Below are 23,904 nucleotides of genomic sequence, written 5' to 3' on the forward strand. Positions count from 1 at the left end.
TTTACTCTCACAAACACTTCACACAGAAAGAAACCTGGCAGATTACTCAGGATTTATCTCAGTACAACTGAGAGCTGATTTTGACCTCCTGCTTTATGCTTTTAGGCTTATATTTATTTTTAAAAAAATGTAGATGTTACATAGCTCTCTGTTTGTTAGTTGAGGTAGAATTTAAGTATAACTACAGTTATCATATATGGGGCAAAACTTTTTATTGAGAAAAGTCAATGAAATTACACTAGGGAAAGTAAGATTCAAATTTAATGAACAACTGTTACAAACACATTTTCGTGTGCAAGTTCTGCAACAGTTAATATCTGATTACCTGCTGCAAAATAGCAGTGAATGAAGTCTGGCAGAAATGTGGTTTTAAAGTAATGATCTACCGGGGGGGGGAAACTATTTCTGTTAATTGCATCTTCGCAATTGAAATTTACTGAAAAGCATGGCAATCTAATATGCATACAGAAATATTTTAGAATTCCCACCCTCAACAATGATGTATAATGATTTTCCATTTAAAAGTAAAAATAATCAAATATTTCTGAGATAACCTGACTTTTGTATGCTCAAGGACTGCAGGAGATAAAAATGGTCCACAAATTTTGTCTGAAATTATCAATCAGGTTTTGGATTTTCATTCCAACTCATAACAACCAGAGTTCTAAAAGTTCCTAATAAGGATTTTTCATTTTTCTGGTTTTTATTTTATTAAATTCTAAATCTAGGTAAAATAAACACAAACTGAATTTTAGATATTTTCTGGTTTTTATCTTGCTCAATGGTGACTGGGAACTAAAGCACCTCTATTGTGAAAATCTTGGCCTAAAAGTAAGCAGATGTTCCTTGGCTTTGAAAGAAAGAAGGTGTGTTTTCCTGTCAATAAATGTATAATGAACCATCAGCATTTCTAGGAAAACTTTTTACTTTTCTAGGATTTTTTTTAAGTTTTTTTTTATTTAGTTTTTATAGGAAAACTGCTTTCAGAAACACAAGGAGGAAAAAACCAGAAATAAATACTCTCTCTTTTCGTATTGCATGTGTATTTCATGGTATTTTGTTACAATAAAAAACCTACCTTGATTCTTCCCCTTTTAAAAGGAATGGTGACATTCTCTTTGATTTTAATCGCAGTAGCAAGGTGAACACTGAGTGTTTCTGGCAGTTGTGTTCCTTATGTGACAGGTCTATGGATTAAACTAACCAATTAAGCAGGGAGGTGGATTTAGTTGACTTTTTTCTTTGCAGGAATGCAATTTAAAAAATACAGTGGTTTTCAAAATGTCATTTCCTGATTAATGCCCTGTTATATTAACATCACTGTGGCATGTACTTGCTATTTCTATTGAATACAAATATATTAGGACTCAATAAAATGGCAACTGTTTTAGAGCAACATAGTAAATGTACATACTGTGTAAAATGCAGTTTGTTGCATAGTAGAAGTGAAAATGTAGACACAGGTAGTATGAAATATATAATTAAATAGATTGTGCCGTATTAAATTCAAACAGATTAAATACAATAAGAATGATAATAGGAAGAATAATAGTATGTGTAGTAGTTCTTATCGCAGAACTAAGATACTAAAGCTAAACACGAAAACTTGCATGTGATCGCTTTTCAGGGCAGCAGATCAGTATGAAGATCCTTAGCTGACACACTTTCACACAGCTCAGATGTCAGTGGTTGTCACAGCTTTCATATCAATTTGCATAAGTTACAATAACTGGTATATTTTATTTTTTAAATTGTTTATCAGTGTTCATTACCCAATTAAATGAAATTACAATAATATTTCCTTTGATAACATCTTCCTGGTAATTAATTTTTAAATTTTATATCAGAATGACTGAAGAAAATTTTAGTAATTTTCAGTTTATTTCTGCTCTCCTGGAATCTATCAATGCAAATTAAAGCTTTACCCTTTTCAATTAAAAACCACTAGTTTACAATTAAAGGCCTTTTACAGTTCAACCCAGTTCAATTGACTTGCTATATTAATATCAAAACAAAAAATCAAAGTAGTTAAAAAAATTTGAAACTTCATTATTTATCTATTGAGGATTAAATAAGGAAACAAAAGGATATAGAGAAGATAAATTTTTGACTATTTTCATAACAACAACATTATCCATTTTAAGCATGAGAAAAAGTTGATTAAAACCTATATTGTAAAATGTTCTTTATGCATATTGAACAAACAATGGAAGAAGCTGATGATTTTATTATGGCTAGATGGAAGGAACAATTATGAATAATGAGCAATTCTTATCTTTTTTCAATTTTTCTCTTTTTTTAAGAAATATTTGTTTATGAAAACAAATGAATGAGACACCTAAGTACAGGAAATCTACCAAAAAATCATTGATAAGATATTCTTTATCCAGAAGCCTTACAACAGGTAGTAAAATCTAATTATGGAAACTAATTTACATTTATCAAATAAATGAGGATCAATCCACATGAGCAATCACAAAAAACCAGCTTAAGATCTAAATAAGCTGAAGTTTAGACAACTACCTCAGCCACATGCCTAACATCAATCTTTTCACGATGGTATAACAAGTTGGGATTGAGATGTATAATTGTCATTGCTTGTTCCAACTGTTGTCTTGAAGTCAGAAATAACATTTTAGATTCTTCTGTATTGTAGCTATTCTGTATGTTGTAAGTGTAGGTTCATGGGATAATTTAGGTTGGAAGCAACCTCAAGAGGTCTCTTGCACAGCCTTGTGCTTAAAGCAGGGAGAACTATGACTTCAGTCCAGATTGCTCAGGGCTTTAATTAGTTGGGTCTTGAAAACTTCCAAGGGTGGAGGTTGCGCAACCTCCCTGGGCAACCTGCTGCACTGCCTGACTGCCCTCAGGGTTAAAGCTTCTCCTTATATCCAGTCTGAACATTTACTGTTTCAAGTTATCACTGTTGTCACTCGTCCTCGCGCTGTAACACCATACACCACTTTGAAGAGCTTGGCTCTGTCTTTTCAGTAACCTCCTAGTGGGTATTGCAAGGTTGCTATTTGGTTCCCCCTGAAACTTTCCCTTCTTCAGTCTGAATAAGACCAATTTCAGGAACAACAGTTTGCTTTGGTTTTTTGCTATTTTCTATTTTCTCAGGGCTCTACCTTTTTTTCTTTTTTTTTTTTTTTGTCTCCCCAGTTTTCTAGAAAGATTAGCTGACAAAATCATTCTGTTGATTTAATAGGTCTCTGAAAACTTGTTCACAGTAGTGGTAATTAAAATTATTCATGTAGTGTTCTTAGAATTTGGGTTGATTGCAGTTCCTATGTGATATTGATAACTTTTGTAGTAATATCTTCTAAAAGGAGAGTTAATTCCAAACTAGCAAATCAAAAAGTTATCTCTTATTATTATTCCAGTTCATCTGTATATGGCTTAGAGTATTCCACTATGCTTCTTTTTTGTAATGCTTTCAAGTAGCATAATAAACTCAGTTTATGCCACGTGATTATAAGCATTACAGGAGATAAACATAAACCCCCCTATTTCCAGAATGGAAAGTAGGAAAAGTTGTTAACTTTGAAATTAAGAGTTATATTTTTCTTATTCCTCATAATATAGTGGCAAGCAGCTAAAGTAAATCCTGATACTTCAACAAAACCTCTTTGGTTTTCTTATTAAGATTAGAAATGAAAAACCTGCTCCTTAAATTTGTACACTGATGTGGTCTCTACCTAGAGAGCTTCAAAAGGAGGTAGCTGTTTATATATATCTCAGCTTTGCTTGTAGTTTAGTTTTTCATTTGTTTATGATTCTTCTAAATGACAAAGATTTGCTGGGAAAAAAAGAAGTCTCCTGAGGGATGTGGAACTATTCTCCTAGGACATATCAACATGCGTCTTTGTTGTAATTTTTCAAGATATATTGTTGGATACGGATTGCAGAATAATAATCTTTTCCTTTTCTTCAGCATCTTTTAGAGATTTCAGAGCATGTTGCAATTAAGCCACAGTACATTCCTTTAAAGCAGTTGGTATTATGTGTATTTTAGAGATAAGTTTCATAAGAAGTGAATGGGAGGATGACAAATAAAGACACAGGTTTCTTCTGCGCTTCAGCTCTTCTGGGCACAGGAGAGGTCTGGAGAAGCCAGGAAGAGGTCACAGACTGCATGCTGGTTCCTGGGGGAGGTTTGAAACTGTAAATATCATGAAGCTCAGCAATTGCTGAGGCTTCTGTATAAACTGTATGTTGATGAACAGTTCAGGACAGTCAGTGGCCAGTTAAGCAATAGGAAGTGTCTGGTATAAGCTCCTTGTCCACTTTCCTTCTGTAGTTAAAGGAGAAAAATACAGACTTCCAGAAGTCTCATCCCTTCCTATCTCTCTCCTTAGCCTGTCAACAGAACCTAGACAAGTGGCCTATAAGAGATGCCTGGAATTTTAAATGACTGAAGTTAGTTTAGATGAATCGGATGCCCAGCTCCTCCTTCTTCTAGTATAGGCAAGAGCAAGCGTAGATAAAGGTGAAGGCACTGAACCATGACCATGCTTAGAAAGACTAAGACTGAGTATTTTGTTTTGCATCCAACTTAGGACAAACTCCAAAACTTTACAATAAGAAAAACAAATACCTTAAGGCAGACCCTTGGTTTCTATAGGGCGTATTATCATCTTGCAAACTATCTATAAAACTGGACTAAGGATTTTAATAAGGGCTTCATATGCTTATGACATTGAAGCACTCCTATAGCTGTGCCAGCACTGTTGTTTGGCGAGGCCTCTGCTGAAAATCACTTACAGAATCTTTGATGTTGGATGTTGAAGTGGCCCTTTGAGGAATCCAGCCGTAGCAGTGTAACTGACATGACTTTATAGTACAAAGTACACAGGATTAGAGATGAGCCACACTCAAATCAGGACTACTTTGTGAAACTGGTGATTCTCTGGTGTATAGAGAGAAACAAAACTTTATTATTAATTCTTCAGAAAGTACCCTCTGTCAAAGGTAGCCTAAGCCAACTGCCTCCTATAGGACTTCCATTGGTATAAAAAGTAAAGAAGGTAGAGAACTGTAAGAACTTCCAGACCAAGCCAGAGTTTGGCAAAGGTAAATCCAAAAGCCATGATGTAACAGAATATGAACAAGTTCCTCCTCTTGGCTCTCAGAGGACCAGCTCCCAGATCTCAAGGTGACCTGAGCCTGGACAATTTCTTGTCATTGTATTAATTTTAGACTTTGTAGGCAGATCACTTGGATGTAGATTGTCTTTCAGTACCTCCCAGAATATAGTCTAATTGCTTATTTTGAAATTAAAATACTGGCTCCTTAAACTTCCATTGTAGCCTAAATATACCTAATACTGGAATCTCATTATAATCTTTCTGGTTTACTATTAAAAGCTCAAAGAGTTTCATTTGCAGAATTTGCAACAGAGTGTGCAGCTCCATGTACGGTAGAGACAATGGTAGAGGCATAACCTTGTATGCCTTGTTCATGTGAGTACTCCCCCAGGAAAATCACGTAACTATTTGCGTGAGAAGGAAGGAAGTGTAAATACAGTGTTACAAAGTAGGAACTTCAGGCCAGATAATCTTTAAGTTTCCATAGATGTGGACTGGCAGCTAATGGGAATTTCAAAAGATCTTTGGCGATTAAAATCACCCTTGAAACTCTAAGCACCCAAACGCCTTTGTAAATTGGCCTTTTTTGGTCCATATGTGATGGTGCTATACTGGACGCTGCACATATTCTACCTTTCTTATTTAAAAGAGGAACAACATATGTATTTAAAGCTATATTTGTTGGTTCAATTTTTGTCTTTAAATTCTTCCAGCTTGTCCAAAAGATTGGGTAATGTTTTTACCACAGCAGTAGCAATAGTCTTTTATCTCAGTTTCTAAACCAAGGAGGCTCACGTTACATTTCACATGCACTGTACATTATTAATTAAAAATAAAGGTCCATTCATTAGAATGAAAGGTCATTGATGTAATTGTTCTGGGTCCTGATTAAACAAGTGCAAATGGCTGGATCAGTAGAACTACAGATGTCAAAAGAATTAATACCAAAGGAAATATTCACCAAATTGCTTGGTATTCCCCTATACAATTAAATGACATGAAAGAAGTCACTGAGCTCTTTCAAAAGAGGCAAGGTATCTATGACAGAAAAAGAATGAAAAAATAGCAAGAGCTAGAAGGCTCAAAATTTTTCCACTGGATTCTGTGTGAACCATAAAATAAACTCAAAAGTTCTCTTTATGTTTAAAGAACATAACAGATGAGGAGTGCATAAAGTACAGTAATTCAGTGTGCACCAGGAAAAAGAATATCTCACCAAGGAAGAGTCAAAGGTCACTGCTAAGAGCAGCTGTATCTTTTTCATGTATGAAATGCATGAACAATTAATTTTCCTAGGTATGCTAGGTTTACAGGATATTGTGCTGAACTTACATGGGTAATACACAATAGAGTTTAACCTCTTGATGCCGGGATATATGAGATTTTCATGCAAATTCATATTAAATATATATGAGGCATAGATACAGGACAGGAGCTGCTATTTCCTTCAGGTATTTGCAACAGGATCTGCTATGGCATCATTCTGCTACTACTGTTATATAGAAGTTGGTACCTTAAGCCATTTTCAATGTTAAGGGTGCTGAATTTCTTTAAATTGGTGGCAGTGAACACCTGGAGTAAAGCTACACAAGTTAGTCGCTATTCACTGACGGAAGAGGAGAGTCTGGATATGATTTTGAACAGTTTTGCTTTATAGTGAAATTTGCAATCTGACTTCTGAATTGCTATCATTCAACTAGAGTGAAAGTGCTACTTTGATGTCTCATGTTAGTTGTCATCATACGGTGTGGGAAAATGAATTATATGTACTGATAAGTGAGAGACACATGGAGGGAACCTGAGAAGTTCTTAAAATTCTCAAATATTCTACACTGAAATGTCTCTGCTTCTCTGCTTAGTAACAGTCACTTTTGCTCTTGCTGCTCACTTCATGTGGGTTCCTGTACCGCTCTTCATGAAAGAAGAGAATAACTAATATAGAACTGCAAGGTAGAAGTGCAAAAATCCTCAAATATTTTTGTTTTCCTTTTCAGTCTGAAATAACAAGTGATAGAAGAGGAGGGAATTTAACTTAACTGCTTTGGTAATTCTCCTTTTAGTATCATGAACCCAGGGACATCACATTAATTTAATGTAAGAGTTTTATCACCTAACTTCCCCTTCCTACCAGCTGGGCATCTAGTCAGAACTAAGTGCCTAGGAGAACCTCCAAGATTATGAGTCGTTTTAGGTGGTACTCAACCAACTTGAGGTGCCTGTCACAGGAAGAATGTATCATTGCCTGGAGGTAGTTCTCACCACTGATTGTAATGGGAACCTTCAAAAGTGGGGCGGACTAGCTGCCTGATTGCTTGGTGGCTAATGTTAGATGAGATTAATTTTACCTGTGGAGCTAAAGTGAAGTCTTTAGTCAACCTGTTGTTTATAACTGCTCTTTATACCTGAAAATGCTATCCAGCAAGCTACTTAAGTAGACACTTCACTTCAGGTATATACATATGCCTTATTTTATTGGTGGACTTGGAAATTCCAGAAATTCCTCAGGGACTTCTTTATTGGGACCAATTATATATCCTGACATGGTAATCAGGATTCCCATTATAGACATAGGACCATATTGTCTTGAATATCAGTGTGTACCTATTCCTCCCACCCAACATAATTCTCATGGTTTTCCACTTCTCTGTGTAATGTAGTAGAAGACTACATGTGTCTCTACCTTATTGGGTGAACAAAAAAAAGAAAAGGCTACTGATTTCTAAGTTATTTAAAATGTAGTTTACAAGATTGGAAGTCTCCCTAGAATATGCAGTACAGCTAATTTATTCTTTGTAGTGCAAAATATTTCATTATAAAGTTGAAGTTTATTGAAATTGAAAGTTTTGCATAAAAAGATCAATTTAAATGAAACTGTGATATAATAATCTACTTGTTGGCCCTTTTGGTCTCAGTTTATGTTTCTCCATATAATTTTGTAATTTACTTTCTTACTTTCCCCACCACCAGATTAGATAAATTTTTGGGCCAATACAGATTAGGTATTTTCTCTTTTAAGCCATGTCATTTAAAAACAAAACAAAACAAAAAACAAAACACAAAAAAACCAAACAAAAAACCCAACCAAAACTCCTAAACCATGTCCTGTTTCAGAACTGGGTGTTTTTTGTGAGTTTTTTTGTTTTGTTTCTCCCCCCCCAGGGAATACTGGGTTTTTGTGAATTTCTTTTTCTCTCTTAAAGGGATTAAAAAAGTATCGGTAAAGTCAGCCTTAAATGTCTTTGTCAACATTAAAATCCTGAGGATTTCCCAGAATATAAAAGGAAAAAAAAAGAGTTTGTAGAGATTGTGAAATCTTTTCATGGCTGTAGGGATGTTGAACTAACAGATAACAGGAAAAGATTATAATTTTTATGATCCCAACTGTAAAGCAAGGCATGCTTGTTAGTGGTAATAGTTAGGTAGTATGAATTTTCCAGCTTTCCTAAGGGAAAGGAAGAATGGCTTTTCAAAAAATTGAAAAAGAAAATGGTATTGTTTTGGAGAGGCAAAGGGAGAAGTTAATGGTTAGATATGTTTGGATGCCGAAGAAATAACCTTTACCCATTTTGGATTACTGTATTATGTGGAAGGTGGTATATCTTGTGCTTTAGTAGGAGGGAGACTCATTTTAAACTCTTATTTTTTTGTTAATTTGTAATTTTTCCTGTTTCTAGTTTAAGTTTGAATTTTATTAAAAGCAAGAGAAAAAATAAACTGCTATAAATAAATAGCTACACAACAACAGATGGTTGCATAATAGCTAGCCCGCAATTTTCTGATGAAAGTATTTTACATGCTAGTTTTTCAAACTGCAAGATGAGAGCTAATATATATTCTATATGTATACCTACACACAAACACACACATATACATATATGCATTGATGTAAGTTCAGTTGAAAAAGATAATTTAAAACTATTCAGAAATACTTTAATAAGACTGAATTTTGTATGCTTTGTATGAGTATAGCCATCCTGTATGAAATAGCAAAATCTAAAAATCTCGCAGACTTTTAGAGGGAACCCCTCTTTTCTTGCTTTCCCGCCCACTTGCTTTCCTAGGAATGTACCAGTAGTCTCTCCATGACAAGCAGGAGTAGCTCACTCTGCATCTTCCCAACAATGACAGCATCCCTGACTGCTTCATGACCTCAGAAACTGACACTTCCTAAAACCAAATTTGTCTTCTCTTGAATGTAGTTCCCAAGTCTTTGTTCAGATACGGTCTTCTGGCATGTAATGACCTTTTCATTTTCCCATGAGTGAAGTGGGGCTGTTAAGGTGATTCTTCCTATTGTCAGAGAGATTTTATTATTATTTGTATTATTTATGCTTTTTGCTGAAACCGCTCTACGTTCTTTTTGGAGAAATTACTGTCTATCAGACACAAAGGTATAACACTTATTTGATATTTATACTTTTGGATTAATTCCAGGAAACAATGAGACTAAGCTATATAAGTTCAATAAGGAGCCGTAGTCCTGCTTATGTCATAGAAATCTAGTGCTGTCAGTGAAATTCTGACAGTGGGTATGTGAGCAGGAATTAGTAGAGCTGAAATGTTCAATGAAGTAAACAGAGCAATGCAAATCTCAAGGGCTTCTGAAATATAGATCATGCAAGCAAGATTTTGAAAATGTACATTACATTGCTTCTTCCTGTCACGCCATCCACCATACCTCTTTCCTCTCTTTCACTTCTAAAAACCAGTTTGATGAGACTGCCTCTAGTTTGAACCTAGCATGGTTTCAAGAAGAACAGAACTCTGTCTGTGATACAGGAAAAATCTCTCTCCATGGAAAAGGCCCTAATGGGAAATCTAATGATATCATATTCCCTGAGGAAAGCTGCCACCTTAAACTGTGTCCCTACAGGAGAGAAAGTGAACAACTGCAATGTTCCTTGTATAAAATGTGTGTGTGCATGTGTATGGTGGCATGACACAATGCTTTGTGACAGCTCATTTTATTCTGGGTCCTTCACATGACAGATAAAATGATTTCTGTAATTATTCTTAGGTATAAGACCCAAACTCAGTTCTGTTAATGCATGTACTTGGACTGCTTGGCATAAAATACATTTAGATATCTCATTTAAACACCCCTCTGGAAAAAAACTCTGGAAATCAGAAGTGATTGAGTGGATGAGCCGCAACTGTATTGCTTCTAGGCCCAGGAAAAAGGCAAGTATAACTGGCTGATTTTCATTTCAAATGTTTCATTTGCAGTGAAATTTCATCCCAAGGCTTATATAACCAGACTTGCTTTTTTTGTAGCTAAATTAGCTCTTGTTTTACTTCTACGTTAAATTAAGATCATTGCCATTTTATGCTAAGGAGTAGGAGAAAATGTAAATACATACTTGCTTTAGAACAAAAATGTACATTAACCATACCAGTGATAAAATACTACTTGTCATTACAAGTCTTTATCACTGCCTGTGATTAGAAATAGATGAATTATATAATTAAACATACTGCTGAGGAAATTATTGTATATATAACTATGTCTTATTTTAAAATAATTGTTAGGTTTATAATTTGATGGCAATGTAGAATATTTTTAAAAATACCTAATATAATTAGTAAACTAAGTAAGAAAAAATATATGTAGTCTCCTAAAGCTCAAAGAGGCTTTGTTGTGTCTGTATTTGTTGTGTAGCAATAATGCAGTTTTTATTATCCATTTAGAGAAAATTCTGCTCAACTTTGGTGAATTTTTTTTCTATTTCTGAACATTCAGTGTGACTTTTGTCATGCATTTTTAGGTTTCCAGCTGGGCTGGTTTGCTTTCATTTCAGGATTGAAGTCAGCTGGTGTGTTTCCAGGATTACTGAATGGTTAAACCTACCTCAATGATATATAGGGTCTACAGAAAAACGGTTTTGCAACTTATATGCTTAAGGGAGAGGGAATATGTCAAAAAAAATTCACTAAGTCATCTATCAAAGGTGCCAGCGCAGCCAGGGGCTTTATTTCTCAGGAAAGCAGAGAGAGATGGAAGTGCATGAGGGGAGATTTTTTTGATTGCTTTCTGGGAAAATTATTCTATGACTTACTTTTGCAAAGAATGTAATTTGCCTGAGATACAGCAGGAATAGTATGAAAAGCACTGGGAGAAATGCATTCCTGATTTAATTCAGTATGAAAAGATGCAGTTCTGTTGGAACCAGAACTCTATCAGGAGCTCCAGATGTATCACTAGAGATGGATGTCACTTGATGTGTTTGGTAATGTTACAGGTAACTCTTGAAAGATTTACTGGAAGGAAAAACTGGAAATGGGGAAGCAGAGAGATTTTTACTTCTCTATAAGAACTGTTCATATAATAACAAACAAGCTGTCATTTTTGCTCTGGCCTGTCTTTGCTCAGCCATACCTTGTACTAGTGTGCCAGAATGATGGATGGCATTAGACATAATCCATGCACTTGAGACTAAAAGAGTACAGAGGCTTGGAGTTAGCACAGGTGTTGCAGAAATTTGGACCCTTCAGAAGAACTAGATATATTTCATTATCATTGTCATCAGGAGGAACTCCTGAGAACCTTAAAAAATGCCAAGCTTTGGTAGTTATATTTGTCTGGTATACACTATGTCATACTCCTGACTCCTGTGTTGTCTGTCCATCTGAACACTTGTGAATACACAGAGTTTTTGAAAAATTCAAACAAGCTTAAAGCTTACAAGAAAAGGTAAAGCATAGGTAAGATCAAATCCAGATGAGACTGAACACTCAGGGAGAGTATCAGTCAATAGTATGCTTAGAAATTTCTGTTACCTGTAGCTTATTTTGGGAAGGGTAGGGCAGGCTTTCTTATAGAAAGATCTAGTTTGTTTAAAGTATGTCAGTATTAAGGTAAGTGCTGTAACACGAGTTACATAATTTTAATGCAAATTAATGATGGAAATGTGGCCATTGATGCTGTCTTTGATGTCTTACTGCTTTTTATCAAAGTGGTCACATTCAAACACTCCACACAGATATACTGGGCTTTGCAAAATTCAGGTAAAATGGAGCTTAAATTCTTAGTATCCTGTTTCGGTTTGGGAATCAACAGCTTGATAGATGAAATATTGCAAAAGCATATCTTTGCAAAAATTCCCACCTCTCCAGTATTCGGTTAATATAAGAGTGTTTTGCTATTTAAAATCTCCAAATAAGGTCAGTACCTTTAAGATGTGCCAGTTTTCAACCTGAGCATTGGCAGCTCTGGGGCTATGCCCACAGCAGGGATAAGGCAGCAAAGAAAATTCTGTGTTCCTTCCCCTATATAATGCTGCAGAGGATCTCCAATTCCAGAAGATCTCCATTTACTATGGCTGTCAGACAGGTATGGATTCTTTATTAACAAATATGACCGATATGACAGCTAGGATCAATTATGATAACATATTTGAGATATGAAAATGCTCTTCATAACTGGACTAATAATATTAATTCATTACACACACAGAACCAGACAGCCATGGATTAATTAGTATGGTTGGTTTGTTTCTTATTGTGTGGACCAAATTAGAAATTATGACTGAGGGAAACTGTGCTGGGTCTTAATTCGGCATAAGGTACACTTTAACTGCATAGGGATATAAACAACACATTTCTTAGCATTATTTCTTTAGTCTTGTTCTGTGTGGTTTCTCTGGCATTCAGTATTCATCAGTAGTTTGCTATCAGTCGTAAAGCGTGAAGATAAAAATAAAGAATTTGATTTTTATAAAATATTATAATTCCCTTGTCTCTTTTATTCTATTTTCACTTACAGCTTCAAACAGCATTTCACTGTGTTTCACACAAAGAATAATAGACCTAGAGTCAGAGAAGAAACTTCTACAGAATCCAGAAAGAATTTTCTATGGAATGGAAGAAGAGGCCAACTGAGTGAAACCATTACTAGGTGTCGTACATGAGAACCATGTCTGAGGCATTAGCAATGGTCTGAGAAAACAAAGGAAGACAGACAATTTGAAGCTGGTAATGAGAAACAGCAAGCTATCCTTATTGTTATCCACCTAAGTAAAGGTTTTAAAAGTGGATGAATAAGGATGTTTAGTCTTGTTTACTATAGACAATGTTTCATCTGAGGCAACAGACTCTTGGAAAGCCTAGCTTTAAAAAAGTTCTTTGGCTGAGTTGCTGTATTTACAGTAACTTAAAGTTTTTCAGAGGGAAGTGATGCTGTCTAACCTTCTTCCTGAGTGACTTTAGGCTTTAAAACATCTTGAGCCTGATCAGTCAGTGTAAATTGATGAATTATCAATGGAGCCAGACAGATATAGTGCAGAAGAGAACTAGGCCCTTAAGTTATTTAATCTTTTGTCTGAGTGTAAGTGTATTTATAAGTAGTCCTGTATGGTAAATGCTGACTTCATAACTGTTAAAAGACAAAAATGTGCATCATCTGTAGAAGACCCCAGGAGGTCATAAAGGTATCAATGCTTTTATTCTGTCCAGCTAATTTAGACTAAAATTTTACACATGTAAATAATTAATTGCAGGATGTAATGCACTGACTTACTTACAAGACTGCTTTCTTTCCCAACTCTGTGATGAAAGCCTTGAAAATCTACTAGTGCACATCTTATGATACCTTTAACCTGTACTATAACTTTGCCTAATCTAAGATCCGATTCCAAAAGCAATATCTTCCTTAAACTTGAAACTGGGAGTTGATCAACTCTGTCAGTTTGTCCACATCAAATTCTCTGGATATAGGTCCCAATTCCTTCTATCTGTGATTCAGATATAGGCTCATCTCCTGCAAGTTAAAGCAGCTTTAAAAACTAAAGAAATCTCAGTTTACAAATTATTATATTCTTTTCAATGGATCTGTCTAATAATTATAATTGTTCATTATTACAAAAAATCCATCTGTGAATTGAACTTGATAATTGAAATTTATATAAATATTTTGTGGAGGACTCATCTTTTACATTTAAGGAAGAAAAAACAATTCAGTGTTCCTGCATATGACAGGTGAAAGGTCTAAAATCTGCTGAAATTAGATGTCGCTTTCTGTTATTATCAATCCTCATTGCTCACTGTCACGCTGCAGAAGAACATAGTTAAGTTTTGTGAATTACAGTCTTACTGTATAGCCATACACTGATATCATTTCACGCTGGCATTAATGTACAATATTTGTAAAAAAATCTTGTTGCTGGAAAATACTGCTTCAGTAGTCAAAGTGATGGAGTCATGTTCTGAATTTAATTTTGATGCACTGTATGCTTTCTTAAAGTAATTGCAGACTGTATACATATTTTTGTGTTCAAAATTCATGCATGTATTTACAAAAGGTGAATTGTTTTATCTTCCTCCAGACTAAGAAGAGAACCATATAATTTGAAGTTCACAAAGACAGCAATCAACAGCCAGCTGAATTATAGATTAATAACTGCTCTGTGGTGAGTAAACTGAGGCTTTCATACATTGCGCTTCTTATGTGAAGTGAAGATTCTGTGGCACATTCCTTCAAATAAGTGGAAATTACAAAGTTGCAGTAACTGAATGAAACATCAAAGAATTAATCTTACAAAAATAGTATTAAAAATGAAATATTTATTACTGTTTCACTACTTTAGCTAAAGTATTCCATTCTAGTGCAGGCCATTTTTTTTTTTTCTGGTTTGATCAACATTCTTACATTTTACCATCACTTTGTGACATCTAATGTGGTATATTGTAGTTGTATCATCAAAAAATATCTGTAGCTGATACTGTGAAGCACTTTTGCTTGGTAAGAAATCTCTTATTCCTTGACAAGCTTGTGTCTGAATATTCCATTGCTGCTGTATTTGCAATTATATACTATTGAGTGGCACTTTAGGCATTGACTGTGTGGGGACCTGACTGTCTTCATCTATTCCAGTCACATTCAACAAAGGGATAAAGCCCATTCTTGCTGAAATTCGCTCAGTTCTCACTGGAGACTGTAATGTGGCTGGCAGTAAGGATGCTCCTTGATGCAGCCCATGGCCAAACAGCTGAGAGAGAAGTGCTGCAGACAGAACAGAATTCTTCCCACAGGGCTCAGTCTCTCGGTGACAGCTGGTAATGCCAGGAACTTCCTAAACTGAGTGTAGGGGTTCTAAGCACTGCTCCTTTGCTCTTCGAATATGCATATTCACTAGGACTCTTCTAGAAAAGCAAAACCTGCACATCTATAAGTGAATGTGAAAATACCAAGCTTTGTTCCTATTAATTTAGTCTTTTTGGGGCAGATTGTGCAGAGGAAGAAATAAAAAGGAAACTAAGGAACTTTTTTGCAAAATTGTCTGTCATAGACTGCTTCACTGAGGCCTTGTGCTGAATGGATACAGGCACAATTAGATAACCAGAAGCTATAAGAGAGAGACTGATTTTTAGGGGCATGATTCAGCCTGTATTCAAGGAAAGGGGGAATTGTCACCTGACATGGAAGATATTCAGCTGACAGTAAGTATTACAGTTTCTCCACTGTGTCGTGGAATACGGTAATATATCTTGCAAATGCGTCTTGAAAACTTCTGCCTTCTCTACTTTCCAAAATTTTCATCCTACAATTATTTGAAAGCAAGCAAATTTTAGTGGAAAACAAACAAAAATAAATAGGTTTAGGGAACAGGTTTATGGAATACAAGGAAAACTTACTAGGCTAAAAAGATAGTGCTGTAAATCTGTTCAGCTTATTGAGATGTATGTACATTCAGTAAGCTTGGAGAAGCAAGAATTGTATGAATAGGCAACATCTTTTTGGGTTGGTTTTTTGTTTAGTTTTTTTTTTTAGTCCTACTAATATAGTTAGGAAAAATTGACAAACGTTTAAAGAAGCTCTTTTGTGGCTATCATGGCTTTAGGAGCACTGAAAATACTAGCTAGCCATCTTGTGAGTTACATCAAGTGCACCCCTATCAGGTGTAAAACTTCTCAAATAGTGAACTTTAGGACAGATCTGGAATTCCAGTAAAATACATTTGGATCCTAACATTCTGTAGAATCTTCCCATAGATTTAACCTTTTAGGTGTATAGTAAAGAAAGGTATTACCTAGAGGTAGATTACATTATAGACAAACATATAATCTAAGATTATTAGAATCATTGTAAGAGAGCTGTGAAGCATATGTGCCTTAAGTTGAAAACAGTTAGGTTGAATAAAGCTAGTAGGAAAGACTGTTTGATATACCTGCAGAGAGGAATAACCATCTCATAGGATAGAACGAAAGGTCCATAAGGTCTTCCTTTTGTACAGAAATTTAAATATGTAAATTAAATAAAAAAACCTAGGGAATGGATGGAGGGAAAACTTAAAACCATGTCACTAGGGAAGTGATAAATAAGTATGGGTAAACTCACATGTTTAATGCATACTGTACATGTGTAAATGTTGTATTCCCAGGGGTTTTTATCTTTGATTCTATGACTGCACAGTATAGCAAAATTACTGGTCACTTCCATGTACAACTCTGCTTTGATACAGCTTGTAAAACTATTAGACCTGGAGAAACTATTCAGTCACATATTTTGTGTTTAAAGTTATTTTATTATAACTGTTTTTAATGGTGGCAAACTTCTGCCACATTATGCCATTTGTAAGGAATAGAAAAATATTTTCAGAATCAGTGCTAGCAGAACAATTTTCTATTTTTACTTAACAACACAAAGAAAAGACTGTGAACAGAACATTTTGCTCATGGATGGCTGACAGTTCATTAAAGAAATCCGATAGATAAATCACACTTTATCTTTTATATCTGTACTTTGATTCTTGCAGGAATAAATATAACTTTTCTGCTAACATGCTTTACAATGAGAGCCCTACAATTTAGAAGTGTGCCCTGAGTGTAGCAGGGTACGTATCCTGAGGCAGGAGCATGTTGCTTTGGATTATCTGCCGGGAGCACTGCCAGGAAGCAGCAGTGGGGGCAGGCCTGGGTGGGGTGGACAGAGAGCAGTGAGGAGGTTCTAGTCAGACAGGGCAGGGATCTGCAACAAGGAGCTGGGCAGCTGCCATTCAGTCCTTTGCCATTGTTTCCTTCACATGGCAATCCCTGAGAGCTGGGCAGGTGTTTCCTGCCAAAGCTGGGGATTGTCTCCTCTTGAGTGTACTGTGGTCATTCGCGTGGCCGTTGCCTTCTTACCACTGCTTCCGACTTCACCTCCAAGCCTAGTCCTACCACTCTTCCATCCTTTCTTCCCAGGGGCTCCCTAGTGATGTGCCTCTCTGCAGAGATACATTCCACCTCTGTCCTTTTCTGTCCACACCTCCCCACTCTTGAGAACTATGCTTTTGTAGACCATATCTGTAGGATGCTGAAGCAGGCTTATTAAAAAAGTGATGTTGGAGGGGCTGCTGTTCCACCCAAACAGTTCCATAGAGTTAAACATATTGCAATAGACTAGTGAAAAATCACCTGGGATCAGATTTCTCTGCAGGCTAAAATTCAGGAGGTAACTAGGCTGAGTTTGTTTAGGGGAAAAAAGGGAAATGCATTAATCTGAAAGTTATTTGGCATGCCTGATAACAGATTTTATAGATGATAAAATATTTTAAGGATCTCTTGATACTTGCACAGAAAGAACACAAAATCCAGTGGGACTTCCCTGCTTAAATAATTCTGAAATAATATACTTGTGGGTAGCAAGAAAAATAAACCAATATTGTGATATGCCTACATAACACTTTCAGACTAGTCCAATATATGCTAGTTAACTCCCTAGAGATATTATTGAAACATGGGTTGAGGAGAAGTAAAGATTAAGACTAATTTCCTTATAGTATTTATAAGGAATAGGTTTGTCACATCAGAAAATGAAAAATACAATAAAAAAAAATGAAAACAGCAGAACAAACGTCCTTACTGAGTGGAATGATTTTGTTTTCTGTTTAATGCCAATACACACTACTTGTTTGGCCATAGGATTCCCTGATTTTCCCAGGACTGAAATCTAATAAAATAATCTACTTTCCCTGCATGGCTTAATGTTAGGTCTTCAGTGAGATCCCTGGGCACTTGAGCAAAACATTACCTGTGTCCACATTGCTATGCATAAAATTAGACCCACATTGCCCCAAATTAATAATCTGAAGCACAAATGAGGATGCTATGTCAATAAAGAGCACAAAGGAGGAGAGATATCTAGGGCAAGCTATAAATACCACACAGGATAATCCCCTTAAGAGGAAGGCCCATTTCCATTTTCTGGTAAGCATTTTCAAGCTGTGGGTAATGATGGCTGGAAAAATTGGTGCCCAGGTGAAGACCTTTTTCTAATTCTCCTTGAAGAAAGACTCAAGGTTGGAGCTGCAATGGTTTTCTAGAACATACAGAACTTCTCTTAATGGATTTGCTCTTAATAAGAGCCATACTATTTTGTGTGGCTTTTTTCCCCTTGTAACTGTGCAGGAAAATGTGTTTTGTTATGCAGAAGCACTGAGTAACTTCCCCCCCCCCCCCAAAAAAAAAAAAAAAAAAAAAAAAGGACTTTATAGCATAGTAGGTTTTGCTCCTCAGTAGTTGTTGTAGTGGACCACAGAGGGCTTGTCAGTAACAATTATGTATATATATATATATTTTATATGCATCTTGTTATTATATGTGTGTGTATAATATATATGTATGCTATGCATATGTACATACTTAGTACATGCATGTGTGTTTATATATATGTACAGTTATATAGATATATATGCACACATGTGAAAGAGAAGTCAGAAGATAGTGTTTAAGCTCTGTGGAAGAAATATAAGGTAGTGCTATTATTTCCAATATGTGTCCCTTGGGAAGTATCGTTAAGCATTACTGTTGACTAGTAATGACCCTTTGGAATGTTTGCTCGCTTCTTCAAGCAAAAGCATGACATTTGTTAGTTATTAGATTCTTTCCTCTGTTCTTTATTTCTCCTCAATGCTGTGTTGTGCCATCCAGATAGCTTTTAACTGCATTCACACTGTCAGTTCAAAGTTTCTGTATTTCTGTGGCAATGATGCCTAAAATGAAAAGATCCAAGCACCTTGTGATTGAGCATGCTGCCAGCATAACAGATGGATGTGATTGTTGGCAACCAAGAAGCCTTATGAAACATTGGTATCAAATGGGTAGAGACATCATGTTTAATTCAAAAATATATGTTAGATGCTCTGGGTTTATACACATGATGGAGCATAATCTGATCAGGTTGATTTAGTTATTTTAAATTTTAAACTATAATTCTAAGCGTATAGTTTGAGTGTTACTTGGATAACCTTGAGCTGTTATATTTCTGTGTCTTCAAGATTTATGTTTAGTTTGTCCTGAAAAAAATGCATCTTAGGGAATAAGGTCAAAGGACTAATACCTGTGCTGGCTTCTTAGACCACATTGTGCATGATGATATCAGTATCATGTCATATATCCTGATCCTTTTCACGTGTCTAGATTGTTGTGAAATTCATTCCAGGGGTTACTTTACTCTTGTATTTTAATGTCATATATATTGCTGTGTTTCAAGTTGTATTCTTTTATTGTAGCTAATTTAATTATGCTGTGAGAGGGTGACATTTTGGAGATATAACTGACCTACTGTTCTTTTTCTCTCCTTTTCTGCCCCACATGGAGAGAAAATATTTACGTGTAGAAAACAGTGACAGGTATTTAGAAGATCCCACTGGATGCTTATCTGTATCTTGTAGTTCATAATTACCTTTGCAAACAGGGCACTAAATAACTCATGTTAAACCATACTGATTTTCATTAGGGTTTTGTGATCCTAAATCAGGTAAGTGCTTTAAAATATTTACCCTCAGAAATGAACAGTAGACTTCCTGTTTTGAAAATGGTTGTTTGGCTATCTTGTTGAATACAAAATACATGACAAAATACTTGGGATCCTCTGTTTCATTATACCTGCTCAGCATAATCCCATAAAACCAAGTTCCTGCCCTTTTTTATTAACATTATGCTCTTTCTGTTAATTTAGTTCTAAGAGAGCTTGCTGTATCAGAAGGTGGGGGGTGTGATGTTATGTGGAAACCTGTGGTGTGTAATTTATCTTCACATAGTATTCACATCCAAATAAATGAAAGAGAGAATGTTTTCTTCAGGAAATAGAGGCAAGGTGTTCTGGAAAGAAAATTTACAGCTTATAAAATCACTGTGATGTGTTAAATTAGCACATTAAATCCAATCCCATTAGTCATTTTTTTAAGCTAAAAACAAATAGTTCTACTTCATATTTAAAATTAATGTCTGAGAATCCTTTTTTTAATCCTGATATAGTTTCATTTCAGACTGTATTATCCTCTGAAATCTGATGTACTATTAATAGAGACAGGCAAGCCAGTAGATAGCAAGTAGAAGCATCATTCAAAGCATGCAGTTCCGCATTCTTATCATAAATGTGCTGAAATGACAATAGAGAATGTGCGTGAGGAATTTAATGGAATTTCCTAGTGAATTCTTAGTGACCTTGGTCTTAAGGTTCAAGAAGGCTTCTGAGTTTGCATTTATTCTAGTTCTCAAGCACACTTAAGTATGCCTGGAGATGAAAAATCACAAAACCTTAAGACTACATGAATACAAAGTAAAAAGAGAAGTAGGATCATTTATAATGCAGTGTCAGTGTTTCTGATTTTAAAACACCATCATGTCAAAATCCTTTTTTTTCCCCCCCTCATATTAATAAGAAAAGACATATATTACTCCATGAGAGAGTTTTACTTCAGGTAAATTTAATTCAGGTTTCATATTATGCTTTGTTTATTCTGAAGCTACCTAGATATCTTCACACCAGCTATGATAATTAAATTATATTCTGGATGACAATGTATACTCAGCATTTTACAACATCATAATGTATGCATTTTATAGCCATCCAAAGTGGCAGATTCTAAGATGGCATAGTAGCAAAACTTCACCAATGTCCATGTAGCCATGCAGATTTGTAAGATTCTAACTATTCTATAAAGTCCAAATCTAAGATATTTTTTATATTAGACTTGAACCATAATGAAACCACGTAATTACTAATCATGTTTTGGTTACTAGAGGCCGAGCCTGTCCCTCTTCTTCAAATACACAGAGAATTAGCATATGGTCTGGGGACAGAGGGGTCACCCTCAAACTGAGGAATTAATGACAATACATATCGATGTACACATCTATACCCTAAAAACACTGGAAGAGAAGGAGGGGAATTACTAGGAAGAAAATTCAGCCTGTGCATTTCCAGGGCTGACTACAAGTAATAAGTATAGGCATTTGCAATCAGAACTGGGAGTAGGTATTGGGTAGTTCTAAAAGTCAGGAAAACCTGTGACTGCAGACTTTAGGAGCAGTATGCCTGCTGTTGTAATTGTAGGTATCTTTCAGGAATTCAAGGAAAGGCTTTCAGACTTGTTCCTTGGCAAATGCCTTCTGAATGAGTTTTTGCAGCAAAACACCTCTACTGCATTTCAGCTGTAACTCTTTTCAGTGCTGGCCAATGCACACACTATTTTCAGATGTACTGTGACAGCATACACTCTCTCTCTTACTGAAATAATTTTATTTGATTTCACGAAAAACAGCAGAACAGGGCAGGTTGAAATGGTGTTCCTGTTTGGAAGTGGCAGAGCAGTATGTCAGTGTTTTGTAGGACTCTGTATCTCAAATGAAAGTAAAAGAGAGTTTGATTTCCCCCACTTCCCGTAATAAAACACAACTCCTTTAAGTTAGAAAATAATTTGGATAAGTTTATGATTTTTGAAGCTTCTTGGATGAGCTACACTGCTACTTTTAGGTGGAGACTCAAAAAGTGCTAGGGGAAGGCTTGAGGCTGCATCAGCAGAGGTTAAAACGTTCAGATGCATCTTTTAATTCAAAGCAAGGTGGTCACAGATGAAGTGAAGTAAGGAAGTGCTGGTGTAATGCAGTGCAGGGCAGTGCATGGGTTATGGATATAATTCAGAGTAAGCCATAGATTCAAAAGGTGCTACCAGGCTAAGCTAAGGACTGATGCTGACAGGTACCTGCCAGCACTTAGGTCTGTGACTTCAATGGCTGGGTAGAATACAGTAAAGGGAAGAAGAGATTCAGGCTAACGGAGAGTCAGGTACAGTTCCAAAAGTGCTGGTAGAGGCCAATTTTTGTTACTAGAAAGAGTATCTGGAGTAGATTTAAGATTTGAACATTGGACTGCAGATACAAATGAGCTAGAATAAGGTGTGAATTCAGAGAGGGGCTATTACACTAATCTAAGACCTGAGGCTGGCATGTGCCACTTGACAACAGCCTTTTAGGTTTGGGGTGAGAAAATATCACTAAACTAAGGATAAGGGATTAGAGCTGGGGTTGGTGTTAAGGTTCAGGTAGCAGGGTCATCAAGTTGGAGAAAAGTTTATGTTCAAATGGCTTGCCTATACTGAGTATTGATGATGAAGGGTCATTGGCTGCTGGTGGGACTGGGGACTTGTATGGGGCAAAGGATGACATGTGCAGAATGGGCTGCTTGCCTAGCTTGGTCATTGAAGCTGGTAATAGTACTAGCTACAGACTTCTGATGAGGCATGTTACAGCTGTAGGACACAGAGAGGACCACAAGATATCTCGCTTCTTTTTGCAGTCATTCATAAAGGCGATGAATAAGTGTCTTGCACAGGGTTGTATATTCTTTGTTAAATGAAGATATGACTGGTAAGACATACACACCCTTATCCATGCATAACAGCTGTTTTCACAGTTACAGAAATTAAACACGTTCAACTGTGTTTCCCTACATGTAATATTAAGTTCAGCCCTTATTTTAATCAGTAGGTTTGCAAAAAGAAAATAACATTAAAGGCTGTCTCCTTGGCATGCAGCATATATGCCATGGGTGCTGTTACAAAAGGAGATTGTGAAATTAAAGAAAATTTAAAGAAATGAAGGGAGGAGAGAGAAAGCAAAGATGACTGGTGTCATGGTTTAACCCCAGCTGGCAATTAAGCACCACACAGCTGCTTGCCCACTTCCCCTGCCCCCTGTGGGATGGGGGAGAGAATCAGGGAAAAAAAAAGTAAAACCTGTGAGCTGAGATAAAGACAGTTTAATAATCGAAATAAAATCAAATAATAATAATTAAAAAATTGTAATGAAAAGAAAAATAACAAAAAGAGAGAGAAATAAAACCCAAGGAAGACAAGCAATGCAAATGAAAAACAATTGCTCACCACCAACCGACTGATGCCCAGCCTGTCCCCAAGCAGCAGACCCCCCCAGCCAGCTTTCCCCTAGTTTATATACTGAGCATGACATCATATGGTATGGAATGGCCCTTTGGCCAGTTGGGGTCAGCTGTCCTGGCTGTGCCCCCTCCCAGCTTCTTGTGTATGTCCAGCCTTCTCAGTCAGCAGAGCATGGGAAGCTGAAAAGTCCTTGACCTAGTGTAGGCACTACTTAGCAACAACTAAACAGCCAAATATGTATCTCTCACATTATACTTTTCTTTAACCTGTGTCATTTCATTGTGTTGATTAATCTTTTATATAGGGTTTCTTATTTATAGTAAGATGTGATTTTTCTAAGTGTATCTTAAAGGAATGCCTGTATGTTCTAGTCTAATTAAAAAAAATTTAATTCTCCTAAGTAGGAAATACTCCTATTGAAAGATCAAACTATTTTACTACTTTTTAAGAGAGCTTCTCTGAAACATATTGAATTTAGCATATTCTTCTCAGGATAATAGCACAGTGAATTGTGCAGATTCTTATTATGTTGACTATCAATATTCAAAATGTTTGGAAGCCTGTCAAGAATTTGTGGCTCAGGGAGCGTATACTTGAAACCTTTGAATCTTCAATATGATTCATGATATATGACATATATGTCATAGGATGGTAATATG

Source organism: Ciconia boyciana, chromosome 7 (assembly GCF_034638445.1).
Source record: "Ciconia boyciana chromosome 7, ASM3463844v1, whole genome shotgun sequence".
Classification (NCBI taxonomy): Eukaryota; Metazoa; Chordata; class Aves; order Ciconiiformes; family Ciconiidae; genus Ciconia; species Ciconia boyciana.